The 22,755-nt window shown below is 37.3% G+C and overlaps 1 pseudogene; it reads left to right on the forward strand.

Annotated features, from left to right (window-relative positions):
- Window positions 1-1,090: 1,090 nt before the first annotated feature.
- LOC101360862 (prothymosin alpha-like) lies at window positions 1,091-1,443 on the forward strand (annotated as a pseudogene).
- The last annotated feature ends 21,312 nt before the right edge of the window (window positions 1,444-22,755 follow it).

Consider the following 22,755-nt stretch of genomic DNA (forward strand, 5'->3'; position numbering starts at 1 on the left):
AGAGGAGAGTGAGCAGAAAGATGACTTCTACAAAAATCTGTGTTTCCAAATAAGCCATCGAGGGAAACAAGTTAGAAGCAATACTCATAGGGATATGAGACGAAACATTTTTGTGAGCTGAGCATGGGGTTTACAGAATTATAGAAATAATCATTTTCCTCCTCCTGAGCAACTATTATGTTCTGGGGAAAATCAGTGCAAAGAGGGCCCACAGCTAGCCTCACCTTGGCAAAAGTTTTTGAGTGAGAAGGACTTTAAAGAATTCTGCAAGCATCCAGACATGGGAAAAAAAAATATCAAAGGACCACTGATAAAATTATAAAACTCAGAGTGGCCTCAGGCATCGTGTGGATACACTAAGTGCCAGAAGATAATTATGGGCAATGAATAGATGTCTTATAAAAGAAGAAAGTAACATTATAAAAACACATCTAATGTTTCTCTACAATAATCATAGAATTTAAAAATAAAATGAGTAAATTGTAGTACAGTCATGTGAAAACTATTACATAGCATGGAAGAGAGAAAAACAATAATGAGATTTTTTAAAAGCTTGTTGCAGCCTAATAATTTATGCAAACATGTAAAATATAAAGTAATGCAACATATTGCTTTAAACACATATGCATGAGGTAAAAATAGAAAAACATAGACCAAATACACACTAATTTATAATAGTCATTGCAACTGAAGAGGAAGGGAGAGGAGAAAATTGTGGATGGGGATGTAGAGGACTTTATTTTTGACTGCAGTTTTTTATTTTAAAAATACCTAAAACACTTATAACCCAATGTTGTTCCTTTTGGGATGACAGATAAACAGTGTTTCGTTATATTATCTCTTGCAATTTTCTATACTTGGTCTTAATTTTTTAAAGAAAAGCAAACATAGCAAAATTGAGACATCCGCCCCCACTGGCTGCTCTGCAAAGCCATCTTTGTATTGTTCCTGGGTCTGGCTTTCTTCCCCCACAGCCACCTCCACTGTGCGCCTCCTCCGCCATCACGCATTCCGGCTGCTTTCTCTCCAGAGTCCCGGAACTCGGGCTTTCTTTGTAATCCTCTGCATCGGATCACCGGCTTGCCCCACCATGTCAGACGCAGCCATGAACCCCAGCTCCGAGATCATCACCAAGGACTTAAAGGAGAAGAAGGTTGTAGAGGAGGTGGAGAATGGAAGAGATGCACCAGCTAATTGGAACGCTAACAAGGAAAACGCGGAACAGGAGGCTGACAATGAGGTAGATGAAGAAGAAGAAGGTGGGGAGGAAGACGAGGAGGAGCAAGAGGGTGATGGTGAGGAAGAGGACAAAGATGAAGATGAGGAGGCTGAGGCAGCTACAGGCAAAGGGCGGCTGCAGATGATGAGGATGACAATGTTGACACCAAGAAGCAGAAGATGACTAGGCAGCAAAAAAGGATAAGTTAAAAAAAAGAAAGAAAGAAACAAAGAACGGAAAAAGGCCACCGTGAACTCTTCATTCAACGCTCAGAATCTAAACGTGGTCAACTCTGAGTCCCGCCCGCCCACCTCGGGCAGTGCCACCTGCAGGTGACAGGCGCTTTCCACTAGCCAACCAAAACCACAACAGGAGTTTCCAATAGGAGAGGATAAAAGAAACAAAATTTCCAAGTCTCTGTTTTTTTTTCCTTAAAAGTACTTTTTAAAGGAAAATTTGTTTGTATTCTAAATTTACATTTTATATTTTTGTACATGTTGTTGAGGTGAGCCATGTTTAATGATCTCAGGTGACCAAACTAGCCTTCAGAGTGTCCTCTGTTCTACTTTTGACTACTTGTGGTGTGACCATGTTCGTTATAACCTCAAAGGAGAAAAAAAAAACTTGTAAAAAAAAAAAAAAAAGTAAAACAGCAACAACAATAAAAATACAATTTTATTCCAAGCGGAGCCCTGGTGGTGCAGCGATTAAGAGCTACAGCTGCTAAAAGGTCTGCAGTTCGAATCCACCAGTTGCTCCTTGGAAACCCTATGGGGCAGTTCTACTCTGTTCTGTAGGCTTGCTATGAGTTGGAATCCACTCGATGTCGTCGGGTTTGGTTTTGGTTATTCTAAGCATTCCAGTAACATTTTTTTGTGTATGTACTTAACTGTACTGTAGTAGCCCGCCCCCGCCCCGCCCCATCCAAGGTTTCACTTTCTACGGTTTCAGTTACCTTGATCACCCGTGGTTGGAAAAAGTTAAATGAGTATATAGCATGATGAAATCTCATGATCATTCACATAACTTTTATTGGTGTATTGTTATAATTGTTCTATTTTATTATTAATTATTCTTGTTAATCTTTCGTTATTATTAGATAAACTGGAATTAGTTACGACTCACAGTGCGCCCGTGTACAACAGAACAAAACACTGCCTGGTCCTGGGCCATCCTCACAATCTTTATGTCACAATCGTTATGCTTGAGCCCATGGTTGCAGTCACTGTGTTGGTCCATCTTACTGAAGACCTTTCTCTTTTTTGCTGACCCTCTATTTTACCAAGCATGATGTCCTTTTCCAGCGACCAGACCCTCCTGATAACATGTCCAAAGTACATGAGAAAAAGTCTCGCCATTCTCCCTTCTAAGGAGCATTCTAGCTGTACTTCTTCCAAGACAGATTTATTCATTCTTCTGGAAGTCCATGGTATATTCAGTATTCTTTGCCAATACCACAAGTCAAAGGCATCCATTCTTCTTCAATTTGCCTTATTCATTGTCCAGCTTTCACATGCATATGAGGTGACTGAGAACACCATGGCTTGGTGTTAGTCCTTAAAGTGACATCTTTGCTTTTTAACAATTTAAAGAGGTCTTGTTAATCTTTTACTGTGCCTAATTTATAAATTAGACTTTATTATAGGTATGTATGTATAGGACAAATCATAGTATATATAGGGTTCTTTGGTACCGTCCTTGGTTTCATACATCCATGGAAGGTCTTGGAATATATCTCCTGAGGATAAGGGGGGAACTATTTATAAGTAGTTGGTTTGTACGAAATGGTTAAAAAGACCAAAGTTAAAAGGTTTCTTTATTTTCCTCTCGTTGCATATGAAGTTACTGCTTATTTATTTATTTTTGGCCTGTTAGATGTATGGGTGAAACAATGTTGTCCAACAATGCACCAGAATTTTATTTTGCTGAGTTCTAAAACAACAAAAAAAAAGACATCTATTACCACATCTCAAATCAACCATGTGTGTGTGTATACATCTACTCTTCACTTTTTAACTATCTCACTATCCCACATTTTGCATTTACGACAATAGTAAAAAATCTACTATCCAATCGTTTTGCACATTAACGACATACGTCTGGCAGTAACAAAAACGGAGGTGCAAGGCAGAGTAACACTGGCTCTGAGGGTTAAGGTTATTGGTAAACTTGACTGGGTCATGATTCTCAGTGGTTTGACAGTTATGTAATGATGTAATTTGGCAGTTATGTAATGGTGTGGCCATCCTCCATTTTGTGATCTGATGTGGTCATCCTCCATTTTTGCATATGCTGATTTTTGCATAATGACTTACTTTTTGGAAACTAACCATGTCGATAAGTGAGGAGCGAGTGAGTCGATAAGTGAGGGTTTCCAAGGCTGTAATCTTTATGGAAGCAGACTGCCACATTTTTCTCCCATGGAGCAACTAGTAGGGTCAAACCACCAACCTTTCGGTTGACAGCCAAACACTTAACCACTGCACCACAGGGCTTCTATACACGCACACACACATGCACACACACACACACACACACACACACACACATACACATTTGGAAAGATGACATAGCATCCATTATTGATGAAGATTAAGGGAGCTGTAATCTTCTGCTTTAATAATTTCCATGGCTTTTGATTCAGCAACTGCATTAGGAATTTATCCTAAGGAAATAAGAAATATTTAGCAGAAATAATATTTATATCATCGTGTTCATTCGTTCATTCATTCAGCATATATATATTGAGTGCCTACTGAATTTAAGAAACTGTCTTGGTAGACAGAGTCCCAACCCTCAGAAAGCTTATGTCATGTTTATAGCAGGGAAAATTTCAAATTAGAAACCATGAACAATACCCAACAATAACTGATTGGTTTGTTAAATTGGTGTATTCAGCTTGGGGACAACATTTTGCCATTTAAAATAACTTTTAAGTGTCATTTTTGAGAGGTATTTATAATAACTTTTCTAGTTAATTCTATCAAAGAGTTTACGTATTGTGAACTTTCTAGTAAAATTAGTATGTTTACATAGTGTAGTAAAAGATGTTATTGGTAGTTTTGGGGGGTATTAAAATTTCTGGGCTTTATTTTTATCTATATTTTCTACATTTTCAGTTATAAACATAGTTTAATAATAAGTAAAACAATGTTTTCAAAATTAAAAACAGAAATATTATAATGTACTTGACTTTTTAAGTAAGAATATATCTGTAATTAATGATAGCCAAATTTAATTTTAAATAATAAATCTAAACCTCTGGAATACATTTCTGGAAAACCATTAATTTAATATTCATCATAAAAATTTCATATTTAAACAGTTTATTTTATATTTGGGCAAGGACCATGAAAAATTAGAATTGCACACATCTCTTGATTCAGCAATTGCACTTATAAGAATTTACCTAACAAATATATTTGCATAAGCATACAAAAAAATTTTAATCTCAGTGTTGTTTGAAATATGAAAAACAGAAAACAGTGTAAATATACATCAATTAAGAAATTAATCAAAACAATTCATATAATTAAATATTTTGTAGCAATACAGAAAATGCAGCTCCATATGAACTGGTATGGAAGTGAATAAAAAAGAAGACACCAAACAATATGTTCAGGATAATATCTTTGATTAATTTATTTGTGCTTCTATATGTATGTATGGAAGGATTCATAAAAGTTGGTGATAAGTTTTGGTGAAGAGGATTGATTGTAATATTTTATACTTTTTATTTGTTTGGTTTTTACTTTTATAGTTTAATACTTTTAATTTTATACCATATGGTACTAATTCAATTTATTTTTTATTTTCATATATTGTAACTAAAAACTTTTAAAATATATTTGAACGTTGACCAATTCTTTTTGGTACAGTGACTCTGTGTATTCCTTCATCTTCTTCTGATGATGATTCCTGTATTGTTCAATTTTTTTGTCCATAGAATCCTTCAGTGTTGCAATGTAAGGCTTGAATTTTTTCTTAATTCCTTTCAGCTTGAGAAATGCTGAGCATGTTCTTCCCTTTTGATTTTTTAATTCCAGGCCTTTGCACATTTTATTCTAATACTTTATTTTGTCTTCTCAAGCCATCCTTTGAAATCTTCTGTTCAGCTTCTGTTCAGCTCTTTTACTTCATCATTTCTTCCTCTCACTTTAGCTACTCTACATTCAAGAGCAAGTTGCAGAGTCTCTTTTGACAAACATTTTGGTCTTTTTTTTTTTTTTTTCTTTCCTGTCTTTTTAATGGCCTTTTTCTTCCTTCATATGGTGTCCTTGATGTCATCCCACAACTTGTCTGGTCTTCAGTCATTAGTATTCAATACATCAAATCTATTCTTGAAATGGTCTCTAAATTCAGGTGGGATATACTCAAGGTTTTACTTGGGCTCTTGTGAACTTGTATTAATTTTTTTTGCAAGTCAGCCACTTTTGCTTTATATAAAAAGCATTTGAGACTGTAATACATTAATAAGCATATGTAATGAGGTCTTGAATATTAACCGAAAGGCTGGTGGTTTGAATCTACCCAGAAGTGCCTCAAAAGAAGAACTTGGCAATTTACTTCCAAGAGGTCACAGCCATTGCAAACCTTATGGAGAACAGTTCTCCTCTGACACACATGGTGTTGCCATGAGTTGGCATTGACTTGATGTCAACTGTTTTATGACAACATTTATAAGGATAATTTACTCCCTTTCATTCTTAAAATACTGGGATAAGAACTAGCTAGTATTTTTATGCTAACTTATAAATATCTTTATTCCCTTTGTTCATCTTTGAGATGAACATATCTACTTTCTGCAAAAGTGACTTTTTCAATAATTTGGTTGAAAATTAGTTGGACACCAATTCTATTTACATCATTTTTCTCAGCAACTTCTTGTGCTTAGCAGAGTGTACAAACTAGAAACTTTTGGGCCATATGTAGCTCACATATGGCTTAAATTTTTGGCTCAGCATAATGCTTGCTTAAAATAAAAGCTAAGCGAAATTTTAATTCATTGCCAATATTAAAAAAAATTTCTAAAAATTGGGAGGTTTCTCATAAAAATCTGTAGCTTTATCACACTTTGAAAAAGTAGACGATTTTACAACATTGGATCTATTGTCCCTCTGGAAAACATTTGGCTGGAGCTCCAGCACAGCTGTTTTCTTTAGTTTGGACATGCGGAAAACACTCCTGTTTTCTGTAGTCTCCACCACTCCCTGTTACTCAAACCCTGTCTGTATTGCTTATTTGTGTTTCCTTTTTGGCCCTATATGCACCCCATATTTATAGCCCATGGATCAAAAAAAAAAAAAGAATCTTGACACAAGGGGGAAATATCCTTACCACCTATTAGAACAAAGCTTATGAAATTAAAACTGTGGTACTGAAGCATGGATAGACAAACAGACCATTGGAATAGAATAGAAGCACAGACACAGACACAAGTACGTATAGAAATTTGTCGTTGTTGTTGTTAGGTGCCATTGAGTTGGTTCTGACTCATACCCATCCCATGCACAGCAGAACAAAATGCTGCCTGGTCCTGTGCCACCCTCACAATCATTACTATGCTTGAGTTCATTTTTGCAGCCGCTATGTCAGTCTATCTCATTGAGTGTCTTCCTCTTTTTCGTTGACCCTCTTTACCAAGCATGATGTCCCTCTCCAGGGACTAGTTCCTCCTGATAACATGTCCAAAATACATGAGACAAAGTCTCACCATCCTCTCTTCTAAAGGGTATTCTGGCTGTACTTCTTCCAAGACAGATTTGTTCTTTCTTCTGGCGGTCCATGGCATATTCAATATTCTTCGCCAACACCATAATTCAAATGCAGCAATTCTTCTTCAGTCTTCCTTATTCATTGTCCAGCTTTCACATATATATGAGGCTACTGAAAATACCATGGCTTGGGTCGGGTGCATTTTAGTCCTTGAAGTGACATCTTTGCTTTTTTACACTTTTGCAGCAGATTTGCCCAATGCAATACAGAAATTTAGTACATGATAAAATTGGAATTTCAACCACTTGGGCAAAAATAAACTTTTTAATGTATGTTGGGAGACAACTGGTCAGCCATTCTAAAAAGGAAATTTATATTCATACCTCATCCCATACACAATAATAAACTCAAAATGGGCTAGATTTCTAAACATAAAATAATGAAACCACAAAAGTACTAGAAGAAAACATGGCTAAATGTCTCCATAACCTCAGTCTAAAGAAAGACTTTCTAACTACGGCTCAAAATCCAGAGATGATCAAAAAAAGATCAATAAATTTGACTACATACAAATTTACATAACAAAAGCACAAACAAAAGAAAAGACAAGTGAAAAACAGAGAAAATACTTGCAATATATGCTATAGACAAAGAGCTAATGTCCCTAATATATAAAGAACTGTAAAAAATGGTGGGACAGAGGGCCAAAGAACTGATTAAAAAAATGGGAAATGAACATAAAAAGACAATTCACAAAAATGAAGAAAAAAAGAGGCCCTTAAAAATGTTCTAACTCACTTAAAGCAAAAAAAAAAAAAAAAATGCAAATTAAAACATTGAAATACCATTCCTCACTTATTGGATTGATAAACACTTAAAAATATGACAACGCATTCTATTGGCAAAGCTGTGGGGAAATAGACATTTCCATACATTGCTGGTAGGAATTTAAACTAGAACAACCTTCTGGAGGGGAGTTGACAATACCTAACAAAACTATACATGTACTCGTATCTTGTCTCAGCAATTCTGTTACTGAGAATCTACCTTGAAGATGCATCTTCAATAATAGAAAAACATATGTTCACAAGGTTATTCATTGCTGCATCATTTGTAATTTTAAATTATTAAAAACAACCTACCTGCTCTGGTGGCACAGTTGTTAAGAACTACAACTGCTAACCGAAAGGTCGGCAGTTTGAATCCACAAGGCGCTGCTAGGAAATTCTCTGGGGCAGTTCTACTCTGTCCTATAGGGTTGCTATGAGTTGGAATCGACTCAATGGCAATTGGTTTTGTTTTTGGTTTTTGCTGTTCAGTTACAGAAGAGTGGTTGGGTACACTACGGTTTAACCATACTATGGAGTATTATGCAGCTATAAAGAAGGATGAGGAAGATCACTCTAAACTGATATGGTGCGATTTCCAGGACATACCCTTAAATGAAAAAGGAAAAGTACAAAATTTATCTGTAGTATGCTACCTTTCATGTAAGGACAAACAGGATATAAGACAATATACATGCATCTGTTCATTTTGCAAAAAAAAAAATACAGGAAGAATAAATCAGAAAAGAAAAATGTTGGTTACTTTGGTGTGTGTGTGCGTGAACATGCATGTGATCGTGTGTGTAAGGAATGGAGAGAATGGGGGAATAGATTGTGACCTTAGCGATGAGGAGCAAGTGATGCTTCTCTGAGTTTACCTTTTTGTGTAGCTCTGACTCAGTCTGAACCATGGTAATGCATGCATGACCAAAAAAAAGGAATAATTAAAATCACCAGATGCGTGTGTGTGTGTGTGTGTGTGTGTGTGTGTGTGTGTGTACTGGAATACAAAAACAATAACAAATGAGCCTAGCTGTATTACAAATAAATGACACAGTCATGAAGAAGGGGTGGAGAAGAAAAGAAATAAGCTAAGTGACTTTAAAAACAGTATTATGTCTATACAATTAAGGTAAAAGACAAAAAGAAAATACCCAAATATTGTACTCCAGTTAATAAATTTGTTTCTGACATATGTATAAGTTAACAACTCTGGAACTACTTTATATGTATACCACTATTGAATAAGTAAGCAAATATGTAGTGGATTATGAGAGCCAGATTTCTCACGGTCAGAGAAAGACATCACAAATAAGGAAAAAGAGAAGTCAAGAACAAACATTATTATAGTAGAAAGAAATCAGATGTATCAGTATGAATTACTGGTTTTAATAGAGAGAGATAGATAAGTAGAAAAACATATATACATGTATGTGTAAGTGTGGGTTAATGTGTATACATATCTATATACATATATCTATAGTTGTATGTATATCTATATCTATTTGTTGGGAGGGTCTAGAAGTAGTGACACCCCAGTAACAATGAGCACACCTAACACCAAGAGCTTGCTTTCTAAATAGCATGCTACAATAAAAGTAACAAGGGCTTCTTGGTTGATTTTACCGTCAGGGTAGAGAAAACACAAGGTGATACTAGATAATGCAAGATGGAATTTCTTGTATTGCCAGAAATTTAGAAAGTGCTGAAAAATGATGGAGGCATGTCAAAAAGACATAGGATCTACTGTGTAAGAGCTCTTAATGGCCAAAGCAGGGGCTGTATTACTGAATAGTTTACTAAATATATTACTGAATTATAATCCAGAGAATAAAATAAATGTTCATGCATCCATAATGAAGTCTTGGTGGTTCAGTGGTGGAATTCTCTCCATCCGTACGGGAGACTGGTATTCAATTCCAGGCCAATGCACCTCATCTAAATAGCATAAAGACTTGGGTATGTAAAGGTGGGAGGGCAGGGATGGTTCAATGGTAGAATTATCCCCTTCCATGCAGGAGTTGTTGTTAGGTGCCGTTGAGTTTCCGCTGACTCATAGTGACCCTAGGTACAACAGAATGAAACACTGCCCGGTCCAGAGCCATCCTCACAATCTTTGCTGTTTGTGCCCATCCTTGCAGCCACTTTAATCCATCTTGTTGGAGATCTTCCTGTTTTTTGCTGACCCTCTACTTCACCAAGTATGACGTCCTTCTCCAGGTACTGGTCCCTCCTGATAACATGTCTAAAGTACGTGAGATGAAGTCTTACCATCTTTACTTCCAAGGAACACTCTGGCTGTACTTCTTTCAAGACAGACTTGTTAGTTCCTCTGGCAGTCCATGGTATATTCAGTACTCTTTGCCAGCACCACAATTCAAAGACATCAATTCTTCTTCGGTCTTCCTTATTCAATATCCAGCTTTCTCATGCATACAAGACGATTGAAAATACCATGGCTAGGGTCAGGTACACTTTAGTCCTCAAAGTGACATCTTTACTTTAGAACACTTTAAATAGGACTTTTGCAGCAGATTTACCAATGCAATACGTTGTTTGATGTCTTGACTGCTGCTTCCATGAGTGTTGATTGTGGATCCAAGTATAATGAAATCCTTGACAACTTCAATCTTTTCGCTGTTTATCAGGATGTTGTTCATTGGTCCAGTTGGGAGGATTTTTGTTTTCTTTATGTTGAGGTGTAATCCATACTGAGAGCTGTGGTCTTTGATCTTCATCAGGAAGGGCTTCAAGTCCTCTTCACTTTCAGCAAGCAAGGTTGTGTCAGCTGCATAACGCAGGCTGTTAATGAGTCTTCCTCCAATTTTGATACCATATTCTTCTTCATATAGTTCAAATTATTTGCTCAGCATACAGATTGAATAAGTATGGTGAAAGGATACAACCCGGCAGCCCACCTTTCCTGATTCTAAACCATGCAGTATCCCCCGCTCTGTTTGAATGACTGCCTCTTGGTCCATGTACAGATGGCACATGAGCACAATTAAGTGTTCTGGAATTCTCACTCTTTGCAATGTTTTTCATAATTTGTTATGATCCACACAGTGGATAAAACACAGGTAAACATCTTTCTGGTATTCTCTGCTTTCAGCCAAGATCCATCTGACATCAGCAAGGATATCCCTGGTTCAATTCCTGGCCACTGTACCTGCTGCACAGCCACCACCTGTCTGTCAATGGAAGCTTATGTGTTGCTATGATGCAAAACAGATTTCAGCAGAGCTTCCAGACTAAGACGGACTAGGAAGAAAGGCCTAGCAATCTGCTTCTGAAAATCAGCCTATGAAAAGTCTATGGATTACTCTATTGTCTTATCTGTAACTGATCATGAGGATGGCTCAGGACCAGGCAGCGTCTCCTTCCATTGCGTATGGGGTCACCACGAGTCAGGGGTGACTTGATGGCAACTAACAACTAGAACAATAACCACGCACCCCTGACTGATATAAGTATTTGAATAAATAAATAAAAGGGAACGGGAAGGAAGCTCTTTCTTACAGTAGTAGTCCAATCAACAAATGTAGAAGGAATCAGGGAAATAGAAAATCACCATTAGGCAACCATAGTAAGAATTATTGCAGGCAAGAACCATTGATGCATGCTAAAATTAGTGGGAACAAATGTGACGAGAAACAGGATATTTGCATAGTCTAGAAGTACCTCCCCACAAGATATTTATCACTTAAAAAGAGAAAAATAGTAACTTTACAGTGGACAAACCTGGCAGACACCACATTAACCAAATGATCCAGGTTAGTCTTACCAGTTCGTAAGACATATTCACACTGTGTACCCCTGATGTGATGTGCTGAGAAGGGCACAACAATACGTTTGTGGTGTTCTTGCCCAAAATGCACAGTCTCAACCTAATCATGAGGAAACATCAGACAAACCCAAACTGAGAGACATTCTATGAATAACTGGCATGTACCCTTCAAAAAAGCTAACATCAGGAAAGATTGGAACTGTCACAGACCAGAGGCGACTCAGCAGCTATGACAAAGAAAAGAAAGGCAATGTGGGACCCTGGATTGGAACCTGAACCAGAAAAACAACCTTAAGTGGAAAAAATTAGTCAAATTTGAACAAATTGGGTAGATTAGTTACTAGTGTTAACAATATTAATTTCTTCATTTTGATAGTTATACAATAGCTGTACAAGTGAACATCCGGAGAAAGTGTAAGAATGGCATTTCAGAACTCTGTAACATTTTTACAACTTTTAAAAAAATTTAAAATTATTTCAAAATAAAAGTTAAAAAAACAGTCTTAAGTTAATCAGACTCTCGGAGGATTTTTTATTTTTTTAAGAATAAGTCTAAAACATTTGGGAAAGGAATTGAAATTGAAAAGAAGGGAAATGATTATAATATGAAGTCAGAAAGCATGTATAGTTGATGTTTTAAGAAAATGGATACATTGAAATACACTTTCAAATCACAAGGGAAAAATAACTGGTATGTTCAAATGAAGGCAGGTGGACTAAGGTAGGGGAAGAGAAAAGACTAGAACGACTAAGCTGTCAGGTTGAAAAGGAATTTAAAAAAAAGTGTAAATGTGACTGATTTGAAGGATTTATTTTGAAAGATGAAGTTCACCGGGGCTGAAGAAATTGGTTCTGTATTTCCCAAAATGCAATCCGGTCATCTCTTCTTACTGAAGTGGACATAAAGTAAATAAAAACAAAGACCAATGTTTGTTTGATAAAATTCCCAAATGGCTGCTGGAGCCCAGAAACCACGTGGTAGTTGAAAGATGTCAGAGGTTGGCCTTCAGGCACGGCGGTGGGCTGTGAATGTTCACCTTTAACTCTGTGGCTGCAGTGAGATCATAGAGTTCATTTTTATTGTTTAAATTTCTTTCATTCCTCTGCCGCTGCCCAGTTGTAAGGGTAAAACAGGTTTCATCACACTTTGCCAGTTCATCACATTTAATTCTGTTCCAACCACGCTAGATTAAATTTAAGGGTCACAAAGTCAGGAGCCACTGAACTTTGCCCTCTTAATGGTTCTCACCATTAATACTTGACCTTAAAGAGCTATGTACACAATAAACCACATTTATAGGTGAGGAGGGAAGGGGAAGGCAGAAACCAAGTGTCTCGAGTGATTATTTATTTTGCCATGCTGTTCAGAGATTAGGAATGTTCACACAGTCTACGCTTTAGCTGCTGACCTTGGACGGACCACAAAAGTGTGGTATCTGAGCAGAACATCAGGATGGACTTAGTTTGAGGGTAATACTCAAAATGACAGCTCAGCTTATTTCGATCACTTCATGGGATGCTGATTCTTCCACCTTTATCCCGCTCCAACCTGAGATGAGATCTCTCTCTATGGTTTTCTCTGCGTACGAAAATAGAAAAACGAAGGTCCCATATTAATTTAAGATTATCTTTTGAAGAAAGGACAGCGTAGTCCAACAATTTGTTTTCAAAGATTAGAATTGTGAAAGCTCTGAGAAAATTATTTTGGACTTTTCTGAGGTGTCTTCCATTCTTCCAGCTGATGAAAGAGAACAAGAAAAAAGTCTGTATGGATGGAAACCTTCAGCATGCTGGTCCTCACACACTTTGGATTCTCCCCACCCCCTTCCCCGCATGCAGTAGTTTCTGGAGCTAGTTTGTGATTCCTTAAAGTTTGGGTAAATTGAGTTATTGCGTTTACTTCTTTTGTCTTCTTTCTTTTACTTTTTAATGCTTCCAGTTGCCAGGGCATGTCATTATTTACACGATAAATTAAAAGCTGTTCCCTTTTTTCTTGGTGAACATTGCATCTGGCTTACACAAATGCATTCAGGCTACCCACCAATTTTGAGGTTTACAGAAAACTTTCCTTTCCATGACTGGAGTGTGTCACGTACGTGCACATGGAATAGTGAATTAAGGGTTGCTTTAAAATGTATGTGCAGATATTGCAAAAGAGGGCAAAGTTCACTATTAATTTACTCACAGGAACATTCTACTTCTCAACTGTTATAACTTTTGGGGGAGTGACTAGACAAAATCTTTTCTTAAGCCTGGGATAATTATTTTGGCAATATACTAGCTATCCGAAAGGAATGCATGGTGATTAAGACAAAGAATTTTTCTTGGTCACAGATTGACAGAGAGTCCTGGGCTTATAAAATACTCTATTTCCTCCATTAATTGTGTCCGTGTGGAGTTGTAACCAAGTAGCTGAAACAAATAAAACTTAAGTAATATTGTTTCCTTTTAAAATATTTCACTTAATTTGTGGAAGATATTTGAACTCATTAAACATGCACAGTTCCCTCCAAGAGAGCCCCTCTGCCCCAGACCCCAACTCCAACCCTCTTCTGAAACATTCCAACAATGCCCACAGCATGTCCATCCCTTCTACTTCAGTGAGGGAGGCTGCTTTAGCCATTCTCTAATTTAAGAGTTGAGGGCTTTGAGTTCAGTGGTAGAATTCTTGCCTTCAATGAGGGAGACCCGGGTTCAATTCCTGGTCGACGCACCTCATAGGCAGCCACTATCTGTCAGTAGAGGCTTGCCTGTTGCAATGATGCTGAACAGGTTTTAGGGAAGTTTCCAAACTAAGATGAACTAAGAAGAAAGGCCTGGTGACCTACTTAGGCAAATTAGCCAGTGAAGACCTATGGATCACAACGGTCCTATCTTAAACCGACCATGGGGATGGCGTAGGACTGGGCAGTGTTTCATGGGGCTGCTGTGGTGGCAGCTAACGACAAATCTGAGAGTGTAAATGGAAAGGACAGCTGAGGAATGCAAAGTTAGCCTGGGACCCTGCAGCATCTCTCCTCTTTTACCTGGAAATTATCTAACAGTTGATGTTTTGTTTCTGTTTTCGCCACGATAATTCTCATTAAAAAAATATTTTATTTTTGTTGTTGTTGAGACTATACACCGCAAAACATACACAAATTGAACAATCTCTACATGTATGATTCAGTGATATTGATTACATTATTTGATTTGTACAACCTTTTGTACCCTCCTTTTCTGAATTGTTTCTCCCCCATAAACATAAACTCACTGCCCCATAAGTTTTTTCTGTCTAATCTTTCAGGTTGCTGTTGTCAATTTGATCCTGTATAGATAGATCTTAAAAGAGCACAATGCTCAAGGCAGACATTTTTACTAGTTAAGCTAAACTATTGTTTATTTTAAGAAGACTTCAAGGGATATTTTTGGTTTAAGTTTTAAACATTATTTCAGGGCAATAGTTTCAACGGTTCATCCAGCCTCCATGGCTCCAGAAAGTTTGGAGTCCATTAGAATTTTAAATTCTGTTCTACATTTTCCCCCTTTTGATAAGGATTATTTTATAGAATCTTTGATCAAAATGTTCAGTAATAGTAGTTGGACACTATCAAGTTTTTCTAGTTTCATGGCAAAGAAGAGAGTTGTTCATGGAGGCAATTAGCCATGAATTCCATTTTATCCTCTTATTCCTGTCTCTCTTTCTTCCTCTGTTGGTCCATGTGAATAGATACCAATTGCTGTGCCTTGGATGGCTGATTGCAAGCTTTTAAGACTCCAGAAACTATGCAACAAACTAGGAAATAGACCAGAAACACTAAACACATTATTAGGTCAATTAACTGGGATGTCCTATGAAACTATGACCCTAAAACCTCCAAATCAAGGAACCGAATCCCATGAGGACTTTGGTTGTACATAAGCAGACTCAGCAGCTACTCTTTTTTTTTTCTTTTGTCATTGTTGTAAATATATCTGTTATGGATTGACTTGTGTTTCCCCAAAATTTATGTCAACTTGGCTAGGCCATGATTCCCGGTATTATATGGTTGTCCTCCATTTTGTGATCTGATGTAATTTTCCTACATGTTGTAAATTCTAATCTCTACCTGTGGTTAATAAGTGTTATGGATTGAATTGAATCCCCCAAAAATGTGTATCAACTTGCTAGACCATGATTCCCAGTATAGTGTGATTGTCCACCATTTTGTAATCTGATGTAATTTTCCTATGTGTTGTAAATCCTAACCTCTATGATGTCAGTGAGGTAGGATTAGAGGCAGTTATGTTAATGAGGCAGGACTCAATCTACAGGATTAGGTTGTATCTTGAGTCAATCTCTTTTGAGACAGGAAAGAGAAGGACCTCATTACTACCAATCAAGGAGAGGAGTGTGTCCTTTGGACCTGAATTCCCTGTGCTGAGAAGCTCCTAGATCGGGGAAAATTTATGACAATGAACTTCCCTTAGAGCCAACAGAGAGAGAAAGCCTTCTCCTGGCGCTGGCAACCTGAATTTGGACTTCTATCCTCCTAAACTGTGAGAGAGTAAACTCTTTGTTAAAGCCATCCACTTGTGATATTTCTGTTATAGCACCATTAGATAACTAAGATAGTATCTATCACACAACTTCTGCCAATTCAACTTTTTACAGGTATACAACTTATTGGCAGCCATTGCAATTATTAGCTGTGCAACCCTATCCTTAACCAGTACAATCTTCCCATCACTGTAAACCAAAACTCCGTACTCTGTAAACAATAACTCCTCTTTCCTCCTCCTTCCCACTCCTGGTAACCACTAAGAAACTTAGAAGACTTTATGATGTGTAAAATAAGTCAGTCTCAAAAGGACAAATATTGTGTGACTTCATTTATATTAAAAGACAGTAACAGGCAAATGTATAGAGACCAAAGATAATTCTCATTTTTTATATACCTCTAAATACTTTGCTGAGAATTCCTAATGCTTTAAGGAGGATTATTCTTATGAAAGGATGAGATGGTTTTGTGTGAGAGACTATATCTTCCCAACACACTGAAGCAGGCAATCAGTTGATTAGTACAGGAAAATCTACCCAGTAAGCAGAAAGAGGAATCTGGAAAGAAAGAGAGTGAGTGTATTTGGGTGTGTGAGTGGAGGGTTTGACATCGCCTTGTGCTTGTTTATTGCATCTGTCCATTTCCTAGAGAGGAAAGCACACCAGAGTAAAGCAAATCCCTTCAAATTATGTTCATTTAGAGCAAAGCTTTCTATCTACTTCCGCTTTGTTCCTTCACATTTGTGAGAGAAGCCACAGGGACGGATAATTACTGTTCCCCTCATTACGGGCACCAAAAGGTACTGGGACACGAAATGGTACTTAGGAAGCCATTTTTAGTAAAATTATTCTCTCCCATTGTTATCTGCATTGTCACAGCAAACCTAATCAAGAGAAACACTTGGCCAGTGTTATTTAGACAAAGCAAGCTAAGAAATCTACTTATGAGTGGAATTTCCTTTGAATCTTATAGGTTCTAGCTAGAGATTATTTAAGAACATATCTTTTAAGTATCAGTAGGTACATATTTTCAGCTCCTCAAAATATCAACTTTGTGATGGATCCATTCATCTTTTCTTTTCACTGCTGTGATAGGTGCCTGAGATCATTCTCTATCTATTCTTCTCACGTAGGGATGAACTCATCATAGTGTTTCCTCAAACACGTCTGCAGAGAGTCAGGGATTTGAAGTAGCTAGTCAGGCTTTTCCTGTTAGGCTGAGTCAAGCTTTATTTTCGTCTATCACCACTAGAAAATGTAGAACTATGATACAACCTCTCTGGTTTTAGATTTTCAGATTTAAAGATGCATAGAAAATAAGAAAGGTCATTAACTTTCTATGCGATTTATTTCTAAATTTCTCTCTTTCTCTCCAAAGTACAGTCAGGGAAGAACACAGCCATAGATGTATTACAGACAGCTCATACTGAATGAATCTATTCTTAGGGTGTAATTTTTCCTCTTTGTGGTAACATTATAATTTAGATGTACAGAGAACAAGCAAGTAGACCATGTGGGGTAGATTATGATTTCTTTATTCAGTGAAGAACTGAACTTCCCGACTGGAAATGTTATAGTCATCTGTCTGGCTAGAATTTAAGAAAATATCAAGCTCATAAATTAGAGTTGATTCTTCTTTATTGTTTCAAAAGGAAGCTTTGAAAGGATATGCACCATTGATTCTTTTCAGCCAGAACTTTCCAAGTTTCCTACGTCTAAATGCATTTCCTTAAAGAATCTATTGTACTATGTTATTAGATACGTGTGTGTATGTATATGTATGTATATATTATAGTTCTAAAAGTATTAATGCAGTTTAAGCTTGAGTAACTGCAAATTTACTAAAAATGCCATTTGATTGTTTATTGATTTAAATTTATTTATACTTATTTTTTAAATTTTGGAAAATTAATTTTGATTTTTGGTTTCATTTGCCATCCTCAATCAGACCAAAACAAAAATACATAAATAGCAAAAAGCAAAGTGCCTCTTTTTTGAGTTATTTCTTGGCTGTTTTCAATATGTCCCAAAGAGAAAAGAGCATCAATTTGTATCAACATTAATGAAAATGGAACTCAGTAATTGAGCTCTTGGTCTCTGGAGTCAGGCTGCCTGGGCTGAATGACAATGTGCTGCTTACTGACTGTGTGTGATTTTGGAAAGTTGTTTAACCTCCCTAAGCCTCACTTTCTTCATCTGAAAAGTGGGAGAGTAATAGTTCCATAGGGCTCTTGTGAAGATTGAAGGAATAAACTTAATGAAGTGATCTGCACAGCTTTTAGGCCCTAGGAAGGACCCAGTTAGGGTGGCAAATGCTCTGATTAGCAAAAAAAGGTAAAACCCCCCTGGGGATGGCTCCCTAGACTTGAAGAAGGGAAAGAATAGTTTGGATTTTACCAGTGTATTGCTGGGTGACCACCAAAACCCCTCAGAAGTCAGGAAACGGCAAGCAGTTTCTATGCTTTGAGACCCCTGATACATTTAAAAATGAGAAAATGCCAATTTAGGCTCACAAAGATTGTGAGATATTTAAATTGTCTGTGTTTAACGGATGAACACAATACACAAACGTACGGGCACATGTGAACACAGTGAGTATATATGACTCCACTTGGTGATAATATCAAAAGACTAAATTTGCAGACTTTAACAAACGAAGGGACAAAGCCAAGTGGCCTTCACAGAAGCCCCTCCCACCCACTCCCAGCACCCATGATAATCCCTGGTAGTCATACAAAAATAAGAGATTATGGGAGATTAAGGCTCAAGGGAATGTGGAGGTGATTTAGTTCAGTGGATGATACACTCTGATGCCCAAATTAGAAAGCAGATTAAAGTAGAGCTGTCTGGTTAGATAGGATGAGGTTGTTGAGCTTGGTCCACCATGCTCATTTTCCTGGAAGGCGCTAAAGACCCAAGAGTAACCCATGGCTTCACAAAGCAAGTTTGAAAACCACTACTTTAGTCTGTCCGTAGTTTATAGATGTCCCCCTCCATTCCAGTTTCTTCACCTAAGAAGAGAATATTGGGAAGGAGCGGTGCAGAAAGATGGAAAGAGTGAACTGATGACAAAAATGGAATAAATTGAGAGAATAAACTGAAATAAATAAATGAAAATTAACATTACACTGGGAGTGACCAGTTCTATTGTTTTGTAGTGTGTAAGTTAATTACAAAGCATGTCTGGAGTTAAATATGCCTAAACATGTTAATATATGCACACACACACACACACACACACACACACACACACACACAAAACCTCATTGCTGTCGAGTCAATTCCGACTCATAGTGACCCTACAGGATGGAGTAGAACAGCCCCATAGGGTTTCTAAGGAGTGGCTGGGGGATTTGAACTGCTGACCTTGTGGTTAACAGCCAAGCTCTTAACCACTGCTCACCAGGACACATGCACACACCTAAACGTGAATAGGCCTATATTACATAATCATTTGGGGTGTTCTTTTCCAATTCCTTCTCCTCTTTCTCCTCCCTCTAACCTTCTTCTTTCTTCTTTTCCTCTTCCTTCTTTAAATATTCTTTTACAAACTGTACAGGTCATGTCAGATTTTATTGCTCTCAGCCAAAGGTGATTCTAAGGTTCGGGAGCAAAGAGTGAGTACACTTATCTTCAGTCTGTGTAACAGCCGACGTAAATATACAGCACTTCATAAGAAATTCTACAGATGGAGTTATCACCGTTGTTGTTAAGTGCTATTGATTCAGTTCCGACTCACAGCAACCCCATGTACAACAGAATGAAAGCAACACTGCCCTGTCCTGCACCATCCTCATAACTGTCAAAAACAAAAACAAAAAGTTATCACAGCAATGGAAAACTGCATGGATTATGCTTTCCTTATGGCATTTATTCATTTTTGTTTGATGAATGGGTGCGAGAAGTCATCATTAGAGAATATAATGGTCTCTGATGATGTATTTATGGCATGGAAGAGGTCACGTGATGAAGTGTTTACAACATGTAATGAGGTCGTGTAACAATCTCTTTACAGCCTGCAATTACATTGACTAATTCCTTATAAAAATACTCAACAGAATGCTTTCCATGTGCACGTGCTTGATAGCATAGCAGTTTAGTAACTGAACCAACTCATCCAAACTGCAAAGTCAAGCAGCTTGAATAACTCAGTACTCTGTTTCCCAGCTACGGCATCTACACGATCCTGGAGGTTCAGTTAATACACTCCAAGAATTGCCTCTTATTGGAGGTGACTGGGATAACTAACACAATGCATATGTGTCAAATATCCTTATATACTGGAGAACTTGAGAGGTGGCTTTAAACCTGAACTAACCATTTCTGACATAGATTCCCTTTTGTTGTAGTGAGGGGAAATTATACCTACCTGCTCTCTGACATCAGGGCAATGCTTGTACCTAATCCCTTTAATTATCTAGACTCTATCCCTTGCCTTATTTAACTAATTAGTGAGGAACATGACTCCAAAGAGGCCCCAGAATGTTTAAATATGGGAAAGAAAGCATCTTCCAAATGAAGTTGTGAAGATAGTGTAAATGGGAGCTCAAATCCATCCAGAGACATGTCAGAAGGAAGGCCTGGTGACCTACTTCTGAAAAATCAGCTACTGAAAACCCTGTGGAGCACAGTTCTACTCAGATGCACATGGGGTCACCATGAGTCAACTGATACAAAGATGGATTGGACAGCCAGGGGAGCTGGAACTGTTAAGGGGCTAAGAAGTTGAGGTGGAAAGCCTGAAATGAGGTCCTGAACCTCTTACCAGGAAGTGAGCTCCAAGATATAGGTGAGAAAATTCTGGACCCATGCTTTAGGTGTGTGTGAGAATCTGGAGGGAAATGAGAAAATAGAATGGTAAGCAGATAGAAAAAAGAGAAATACTATGTAGAAACATCATCTACTATACTTTCATCCAATTATGAATGAGCAGTTGAAAGGGGTTCTCATCTGAGGGAAATAAATGGGTCCACAGACTAAAGGAAATATTAGTCTAAGTACATTGAAAAGAAAGCGAAACAAAGGAGAGTTGAAATCTTTAGTTGGCAAATGTTCAAAAAAGTATGCTGTAGAGACTGATTTAAGAGTGAGTGGATTGTACATAATTAGTTGAAATGTCATCATGTCAATAAGGGCCTGCTTCTTTCACATAGTGATAGATATCACAGGAATTCTAACAGGACATAGAATGTGGCTAATCCTTTGTAATAAAACTAAATGATGTACCATTGACAGGAAGTATGACTAGGTGATATAATCTTATCTTGCTTTTACGTATATCTTTATCACTTGCAAAACACCTTACATAACTTAATCAAACTTCACAATAGTCCAGCAAGGACTACAGAAAAATTGCTTTTTTTTAAAAAAAGAAAAATTATTTATTTTTATTTTTCAAGGGTAGAAAGTAAGACCCTGAAAAGTTAAACAACTGGTTCAAGGACTTGGAATGAATTAATGGAGAGGTCATGGACTGTCTTCCCTCATCCACAGCTATTCCTGAGAAAATCACAATTTCCTTGGATATGATGGAGGTACCAAGTGGCCTAGTGGAGACACCTAACAATACCAACTGAGAGCAGTTAACTCAAAGGAGGGCCACAGACAGAGAATTGCCACTAAGTGGAGGGTGATGGTTTTCTTTTTTCTCAACTTGCTCTCCAACCAAAATAGTTAATGTGGAAGCAAAACGATAGAACTGAAGGAGAAGACTTGCCACCAAAATATCATCGAAGCTGAGGGCCAAAGTCTAGAGCAGGTCAACCTGCATGTCCTTTCGCATGGTATCACAGAACAGAAATATCTTAGATGCATTATCACTTGACGAATGGTTTTAAGCCTTTGCCCCAAAATAATGCATTTCAACAATGTCAGTTATTTATAGAATGATTATCCATCTGCTCCATATCCTGTTTGTTTCATCTGGTTCCAGACCTGCAAGCAACTTCAAAAGAAGCAACTGGATTTGAACAGATAAATCTGATTTGAAGACTAACAAGGTTCTAGACAATGTTATATTAGAGCAATTCAGTTAAAATGCTCTGGTTATTATTTTACCTGTTTCTGCCATCAATGTTTCGTTAAGTCATTTCAGTTTGGTTGGTTCCGAGAAATGTGCAATAGGATTCACATATATGGAACCATAGCGTGACCATTTGTGGTTCCATGGCCCCATTGATATGATTTATTTTAAGCTGGGTTTCCATGTTTACTCCTTTCTGAATGATAAACTTCATAATAAATGGCTGAACTAGTTTTGAAGGCACCTTATGGTAAGGTGGGACAACATCTTAGGTAGGGAAGGAAGGGAGGCTCATGGTCCAGATTTAGACATGCACTTCCGGTATTCCAGGATGCAAGAATAGGAGCACTCATAGGGTTGCTGAGAGGGAGCAGAATTTTTTTTTCTAGTTTCTTTACTATATGCAAATTCTTCCTGATATTAAATGTCATCTGAAATTTTTGTTTCATTCCCATTTGAATCTCAAAGAAATTAATGGAACTTCTCTCTCTCTCTTTCTCTTTTGGTTTAAATTGGGATATAAGAAATTTTTAAAATTATTTGACTTTACTTTTGACTGTCACCCTCTTCTTTTTTTTTAATTTTTTTTTTTATCGTACTTCAGGGGAAGGTTTACAGAACAAATAGTTTCTCATTTAACAGTCAGTACACATATTCTTTTATGAC

Source organism: Trichechus manatus, unplaced genomic scaffold (assembly GCF_000243295.1).
Source record: "Trichechus manatus latirostris isolate Lorelei unplaced genomic scaffold, TriManLat1.0 scaffold00104, whole genome shotgun sequence".
Lineage (NCBI taxonomy): Eukaryota > Metazoa > Chordata > Mammalia > Sirenia > Trichechidae > Trichechus > Trichechus manatus.